Source organism: Hipposideros armiger, unplaced genomic scaffold (assembly GCF_001890085.2).
Source record: "Hipposideros armiger isolate ML-2016 unplaced genomic scaffold, ASM189008v1 scaffold_336, whole genome shotgun sequence".
Taxonomy (NCBI): domain Eukaryota; kingdom Metazoa; phylum Chordata; class Mammalia; order Chiroptera; family Hipposideridae; genus Hipposideros; species Hipposideros armiger.
Window position 1 is genome coordinate 1,482,681 of NW_017731686.1, and position 7,500 is coordinate 1,490,180.

Consider the following 7,500-nt stretch of genomic DNA (forward strand, 5'->3'; position numbering starts at 1 on the left):
CAGGGCGGTGACATCTTTTATATGACTGCTGACTTCCAATGGGCATGAAGCAAAAGCTGCCAAGCCAGCTTTGACCAGAGTGTCATTTCCAGCTATTCTGTTTGTCAGAGAAGTCAAAGTGTTTCAGCCCCCTACCCAGATTCAAGAATGTGAAGAAATAAACTCCTCCTCTTCATGGAAGGGAAAGTCACATTGCATATGATTGTTTGAGTTGGGAGATCTGCCATCTTTGGAAATTTTTATCTGCCACACTGCCCACGTTAAAGCTGATTAGAAACAAATTCTAGTGAGTATGATTTTCAAGATAGGAGTATTTACCAGTTGTTTCCTCTTTATAGCTATTCTCCATGATGGTCTTTCAACATTGGTAAAAACACAAATTAAAACCTGTCTTAAACTTATTCTCTGCTTTTTTTGGAATCAGTTTACTTCACAGATAAGCATTTGCTCTGAGTCTTCAAATATGTTTTCTTCCTTTTTTTGTGTACTAAATCTTTTCATATGTTCTGTGATTTTTATTTTGATTTTCTTTTTCCTTCAGAGAAGATCTATATCTGCCCAGTTTGGAAATGGAGATGGTTTTGCAAGTAAGTGTGTTGGTGCCTGTTGATTTAGTCCCAAAGGGGAAATTTTAAGTTTTTACTTACTTAGTAGTTTTGTTTTCCTTGTTTAGGGATCTAGCCCGCTGGGGAAAGTTGGAAGCAAATTACTGGGAAGGTATTTTTGCCTCAGGAATTCCCTGCTATTTCAAATAGTTCCGTTGAGGCCTCTTGTGGTGGAGGTGCTGATGGCGTATGGGACTTCCCCAAATCTGTCCAGGGTGGCCAGCCTGTTTGTGAGGCACTGGTGTAGTTGCCAGACTGCTCTCACAACTGTCCCACAACCCCATCCTCTAACAGTTCAAGTTTGAGAATGTTCCAGGTCTTCGGGGGGAATGTCACTGATGTGCCTCCCACACAGCCTTTCTTCGTCAGTGCTGGACAGTAGTTCATTAGTACGTTGACCCATCTGTTTTCACCTGCACCAAATCATGTCTACTTCCTCAAAGTTTCTAGCCTGCTTTTACCATTCTTCCTTGTTTTACATGAATGTGATAGACCTTTCTCTGTTGAGTATGGCTCTGTCTCTTTTAGTGGGATTTGGGAAGGGAGTGGCATTAAACATGTCAGCTCGAATTTGCATCTGTAAGTCTCATTGGTCACTTTGTCCTTGGTTTTCATTAAGCAGGTTTACTAAGATGTGCTCCAAAGATTAGATTAAGCTTGAGTAAGTGAATATGTTCTTTTCTATGGCTAATAAGAGGTACAAACATTATAGCAGTCGTTCTCAATCCTGGCTGCACATTAGGATCATTTGGGGTGCTCTGACAAAAGGCTGATGTCCAAGCCGTACCCCCAGAGGTTATGATTTGATTGGCCTGGGTGGGGCCCAGTCATCAGCTTTCATGAAATCTCCCAGGGCAGTTTTGGTACTCAGTGCTTAGAGCCATGGAAATTAGAGTAATGGGAACATGTACTAAGCCTGTGCATGCCTTTGGAGTGGAGAAAAGGAGGAAAAGGAAACAGCAGGAGAGGAAGGGAAGATATCACAGGGTTGAGGAAAAGGCATGGGATTTAGTGCCTTGTTTGATTCCCAGCTCCACAACTGGATGTATGCATAGCCTTATATTACCTCTTAGGGGCCCCATTTCACTCTCTGTAAAATAGCAATAGTGATACTTACCTTGTGGCATTGATACAAGACAAAATTGCAGGTCTGTGGGAGCAAATGCTTGTTATTATTAAAAAAAAAAAGAAGAAGAAGAAAGAAAATGTAGTGTTAGAAAAGGGAGAGAAATAACATGAAAAAGAAAAAACAACCCAAAATTCATGAGATTGAGAACAATGGTGTCCCTTTTGTTGGCTGTCTGACCTTGGCATGAACCTAAATCACTTATTTTTTAATGGTGAGAAACTGCAGGGAACATTCCGGGAAGGGAGACTAAGGGGGCCAAAACTTGGGTCCCAGATCTTTGAATACTTTCTGAGCTTTAGCAGCAGTCACAATGCCAGGGATGAGCTCACAGATTTCACCCTCATTAAATGTTACCCATGTTTCCTGCCCATCCTTCCAAAAGCCTACCTGCAATATAAACAGGATTGATGGGCAGGTGGAGGAAGTCCTGAAGAAGCCTTACAGCCTTATTTGTAAAGTCTGTGCAAAGACCTCATATTTAACCAGAGGCCAAGGAGTATGTATTGTGAGAAACCCATTAACCTCTCTACTTTGCCTTCTTAGGTTGATTCCATAAATAATGCCTTCACAGATTTAATTAATATGTGCTCAGTAATATTAGATTTTGTGAGAAAACACAGATTCTTCTTCTCCTTTCCCTTCTCCCCCATAGTGAGATGAACTATGTACTCCCCAAAATATATGTCTAAATCCTAACCTTTGTGGGGTGTTTTCTCTGACATCAACCAATTCTCCAACTCTTCAACACCAAAACTGGGTGTTCAGCAATTGAGTTCAATTCTGACACTAAATTACCCAGTTAGTGCAAACCCTGCAGGTTAAGGGCTCAGTTCCGCAGGAGTGACCCCCACTTCAGATGTCAGCTGCAAGTCTCAGGCCACCCATACTTGTGACTGACCAGGTATAATTTAGGATCTCCACAACCCCTCTCTCAGGTTTGACAACTGGCTAGAATGGCTCATAGAACTCAGAAAAAGTTTACTTACGTTTACTGGTTTATTACAAAGGATGCAGTTCTGAGACAGCCAGGAGGAGGACGTGCACAGGGCAAGGCCAGGTCAGGGGCATGGTACTTGCATGCCCTCTCTGGGAACACCACACTTCCGGCACCTTGATGTGTTCACTAACCTGGAAGCTCTCTGAATTTCATTATTTCAGAGTTTTTACAGAGATTAATTTCCAGCTCTCCTACCTCCCCCTTACCAGAGGTTGGTGAGTGGGGCTGAAAGTTCTAATCATTCCGTCTTTCTGGTGACCAGCCTGATCCTGAGGCTATCAAGAGGTCCTGCCCTAAATCACCTCATTAGCATAAACTCCAGTGTGATTGCAAGGGCTCATTATGAATAACAAAAGACACTCCTAATACTCAGGAAGTCCCAAGTGTTATAGAAATTCTGAGCCAGGAAGTAGGGGTAAGGACCAAATATTTTCGTATTCTACCATTGTGGACAAAAAAAGTTCTGTGCAAAGTAACCTCACAGATTGATCTGATCATAAATTCCTAACTTGGCAGGTTTTGGTGGGTAGTCAATGTCCCAGGTATAAAACTTTTTAGTAAAATATTTATTTTTGCCTTAAGCAAGACTTGTCCGTTTTCTATGCTTCCGGTTAACACACCTTTGAAATAACCTTTCGCAAGAAAGCACAGAACCCTTTTAACTCTTCTGTAATCCAATCCCCACCTTGCTTTCTCCCACCTCCATATAATCTTGGTATCTTTATGAGACTAGAATGACGAGATAGACACACAGACACACAAGGAAGAAGGCCATGCGAAGACAGAGGCAGAAACAAGAATTATACCACCACGACAAGGAGAGCATGGAGCCAAGAAGAGGCAAGGATGGCTTTGGAACTTTTGGAGGGAGCAGAGCCCTGCTGACACCTTGATTTTGGACTGCTGATTTCAGAACTGTGAGAGAATACATTTTTGTTGTTTTGAGCCATGAAGTTTGTGGTACTTTGTTAATGGCAGTGCTAGGAAGCTAATATATTCTTCCCCACACCCTCTTCTTCCTTCTTCTTTCTCCAGCTTAATTATAATGTTTAAGAAATTATTCTTGTGCTCAAGAGAGATCTAATTATGCTGGAGCAATGAACCTGTGTCTCAGCAGAAGTAAAATGATATGCAAGTTAAATGACCAAACAGGACCACAAGATGAGGATGCCACAAGCCACCAGGCAGCCAAGCGCTAAGTGAAGAGCACATACAATAGGTGCAGAGGTCAACGGCTTCTTTGCCTTCAGATTGTTTCCTTTGATCAAACATTGCCTGACCCTGAGGACTGGTTTTCTCTTTATACCCGGAAGAAGCATCTCGTTTAGCAACGTCACTTTGGTATCTCAATTCTAAACTTCTTGCTAGACTCTTCTAGACCTAAGTTTTTTCCGGATCATATTTTCAGCCTGTTTTATACTTTGCCTGCCTCCTACAGGGATTTTTAGAATATATGTGACTTAAAATGGCAGACAAAAATCACTGGGTTGTTTAGTCTCTTATGAGAGACCGTGAGAAAGTTAAGACCCACATTGATGAAATGTTCTTTCATGTTTGGGAAAAACATGTACTTTGAACTTTGAATTAATAATTATTTTCTCTGTCTTGTTTCTAAATGAAAATCAATCACTACTGGGTGATGTCACAGGGATGTGGCAGAGTCGGAAGCGCCATGCCTCTGCCCCTCCACCGACAGTGACTGAGCTGGCTGGAACGGCAGGAAAGCGGCTTCGGGAGGGTTTAAAGAGATAGGCCGTATTTCCCCCCCCCTCACCTCTTCTGTGAGCTAGGTATTTAAGGAAATTTATTAGGTTACTGGCTGACTGCAGATATAACAAAATAGAAACATCAAGGACCACACAAAACAAGGAATATATGTTGCAAAATAGCTTGGAAAAGTTACAAATGGTTGGTTCTAGCTTTCAACAAGCAAGATTCAGCAATCCTTGAGGACATAATACTCCAGATGTTTAGTTCTCAACAACACAAAATACACCAAAAAAATCAGGAAACTATGTCCCATTCATAGAGGAAAAAAAGAATTTAACAGAAATTATCCCTGAGGAATTCCAGACATTGGGATTATTAGTGAAAGATGTTAAATCTGTTATTTTACATATGTTCAATGAGCTAAAAGAAACCATGGAAATCAAGATAATGTATGGACAAAATGAGACGATAAGCATAGAAATTACATAGAGGAACCAAACAGAAATTCTGGAGGTGAGAAGTACAATAACTGAAGTGAAAAACTCACTAGAGAGGTTAGACAGCAGATTTGAACTGGCAAAAGAAAGGATCAATAAACTTGAAGGTAACACAACTGAAATTATCCAGTCTGAGAGGCAGACAGAAAAAAGAATGAAGGAAAATTTACAGAACATGAGGGTTGCATGGAATATCATTAAATATACTAACAGTACATTATAGGATTCCTGAAGAAGAAAGGGGAGGGGGAAAAAATTGAATAAGTAATGGCCCAAAGCTCTCCAGATCTGAATACATGAATATACATGTCTAAGAAGCTCAAAGAACTTCATGCAATGTAAACTCAAAAGAGATCTGCACCAAGGTACTTGATAGTCAAACTGTTTTAACCCAAAGATAGAGAATTTTAAAAGCCACGAGAGAAGTGACTTGTCATGTTCAAGGGATCTTCAATAAGATTAACAACTAAATTCTCCTCAGAAACCATGGAGGCCAGAAGGCACTGAGATGACATGAAGTCCTGAAAAAAAGAAAACCAACTATCAACCAACAATTTTATATCTGGTAAAACGATCTTTCAATAATGAAGGAGAAATTAAAACATTTCCAGACAAACAACAGCTGACGGAGCTCATTACTAGTTCACCTGCTCTACAATAAATGTTAAAGGGAGTCTTTCAGGCTGAAATGAAAAGACAGTAGACTTAAGTTGAAGCCATAAGAAAAAAATAAAGAACTCTGGTAAAGGTAACTACATAGGTCAGTATAAAATCCAGTACCATTTCACATTGGTATGGCTTGTAATTTTTTTTTCCTACATGATTTAATAGGCAAATGTGTAAAACAATGATTATTAATCTATTTAATGGGCACACAACGTATAAATAGGTGATCTGTGACAAGAACAATAAAGAGGGAGAGACAGATATAGAGGAACAGTGAGTTTGAATACTACTGAAGCTAAGTTAGCATTATTCAAACTAGGTTGTTACAAGTTTAATATAATGGTAATCTCCAAGGGATCACTAAGAAAATAACTAAAAAAATACAGGGAAGTCAAGAAGAGGCAATCAAAATGGTACACTACAAAATCAAGCACTACCAAAACACTCTACATTGTTTCAGAGTACCTTGTAATAGTTTCTACTTATGGGTTCCCCCAGGCCAGTCTGTGAGAGAGGAATCAGTAACATACCGTACCTTTTTTTTTTTTTAAACCAGCAGCATCTGTTTATTGGACAATTGCAGGTTCTTCATAAGATACATAGAGCCCTTTGCTTTATTCAGGTATTTGTGCATTCCAGGCAGGTAAGGGAGGAGGGAGGAACGCGTAATGAAAGACAAAGACATTTTGAGGGAAACGTACTGTCAACCGTTTTATTTTTGTTTTGGTTAACTTAAAAAGAAAAACCTTCATCATCAATATCCCACTCGTAAGTAAAAGTGGGATTCGAAAAACCAGGCAGTGAAGCTGGCATCTGTGTGTATCTCCTCATTTTGCATGTACAGTTTAACGCTACTGTCCACCGGCAGAAGCCCTCAGGGAAAACAAGTGTCAGAGGGGAAAGCATTAAGGAAAGGAAGAACCGAGAGACGGCTCCCGGCGGCTGGCGCGCCTGCCGGGGCCGGGTCAGTAGAAGCAGACGGTGTGCAGGAAGGACCTGCTGTTCTTCTCCTCGAACTCCAGCAGCAGCTCAACGATCTCATTGTCCAAGTCCTCCGTGTCCTGAAGGCACTGGCAGAGCTCACAGATGAGGAACGCCCCCAGGGTGGCCTCTTCGTGGTTGTCCTGGATGTCCACGTTGACCACGTGCACCGGCTGGCAGGTCTCCTGCTCCCTGAAAGTCAGCTCTTCCACGACCTGGTCGTACACTCGCTCCTCGCAGGTCAGGATCAGATCGAACTGGTCTCGGCAGTTCTGGAACCTTTCCGGCCGGGGCTTGATCCGCTTGTTTCTGTCCAACATATGTAAAATCCCATTCTGCGTGTAGAGCTCTTTGTCTTTCCGAAGGAGATCATTGTACATCTGCTCGTACGTGGTACTGAAATCATACACGTTTGGCTTGTCCGGAGCTGGTCCTGGGAGCTTCACGTGAGTTCCTGTTCCGAAGGACCGGACGTTGAATCCCCGCTTGCTGAGGATGTGGTGCGCCTCCATGCTCCGGTTCTGGTTGCTGGAGCACACCACCGCCACCTGCAGCGGTAAGGACGGCATGGCAGCGGCAGCACCTTCCACACTCGGCTCTCGGGTTCCGGCTCCGGGACTCCCACGCACTCGTGGCCACCGAGCGAGCAAAATGGCGCCCGTGACCCCGGAAGTCATGACGCGAAGCGCCGGCGCTGGTGACGTACGTACTTGCGGGGCACGCAGCGCGGGCGTGTGCACGGCACGGCGCCCCTGCGGCCTCCCCGCGCCTGCCCAGAGCGCCTGGCTGCGGACAGAGGAAGGCCCGCCCCACAGGCGCCGGGCGGGCTCGTGTGACGCTGCTCTGGTCATGGGTGGGCGAGGCCCATGCTCCTCACCCGGCGCCATACTGTTCCCTTTGAGAGCTTGGAACACT

At 43.1% G+C, this 7,500-nt stretch overlaps 1 pseudogene; it reads right to left on the reverse strand.

Annotated features, from left to right (window-relative positions):
• Positions 1-6,569: 6,569 nt before the first annotated feature.
• Positions 6,570-7,207, reverse strand: LOC109392561 (RNA polymerase II subunit A C-terminal domain phosphatase SSU72 pseudogene; annotated as a pseudogene).
• Positions 7,208-7,500: the final 293 nt, after the last annotated feature.